This window comes from Physeter macrocephalus, unplaced genomic scaffold, assembly GCF_002837175.3.
Source record: "Physeter macrocephalus isolate SW-GA unplaced genomic scaffold, ASM283717v5 random_2793, whole genome shotgun sequence".
Taxonomy (NCBI): Eukaryota; Metazoa; Chordata; class Mammalia; order Artiodactyla; family Physeteridae; genus Physeter; species Physeter macrocephalus.
The window spans coordinates 2,204-2,511 of NW_021148079.1; the positions used below are offsets into that span (position 1 = coordinate 2,204).

General features: G+C 75.3%; 1 pseudogene; it reads left to right on the top strand.

Annotated features, from left to right (window-relative positions):
- The first annotated feature begins 10 nt into the window (after window positions 1-10).
- LOC112063052 (centrosomal protein of 78 kDa-like) overlaps window positions 11-308 on the top strand; it is a 7,140-nt pseudogene continuing 6,842 nt past the window's right edge.

Genomic DNA, 308 nt, shown 5'->3' on the forward strand with positions numbered 1-308 from the left:
GCTGGCGTAGCTGCGGCCCGTGGCCCTGCGTCGTCTGGCTGCGACGCGGGTCCTGCGCACGCTGCGGGGCCGCAGCCGCCGGGCAGTGGGCGCCCGAAGGGCCGGGAGGCGAGCCGGGGCCCCCAGGCGGGTGTGGGCATCGTGTCCGCAGCCAGCGTCCCCGAGGCCGCGCTCGGACCGTGATCACTCGGTGAAGCTGCGCTGGAACTGCGCGGCCGACCTCTTCTCGCGCTGTGAGGCCCTGTGAGGATCTGTGCTCGCTGCAGGACTCGCTGCCTCTGCCCGCCGTGCGCGCTTGCCTGCGGGAG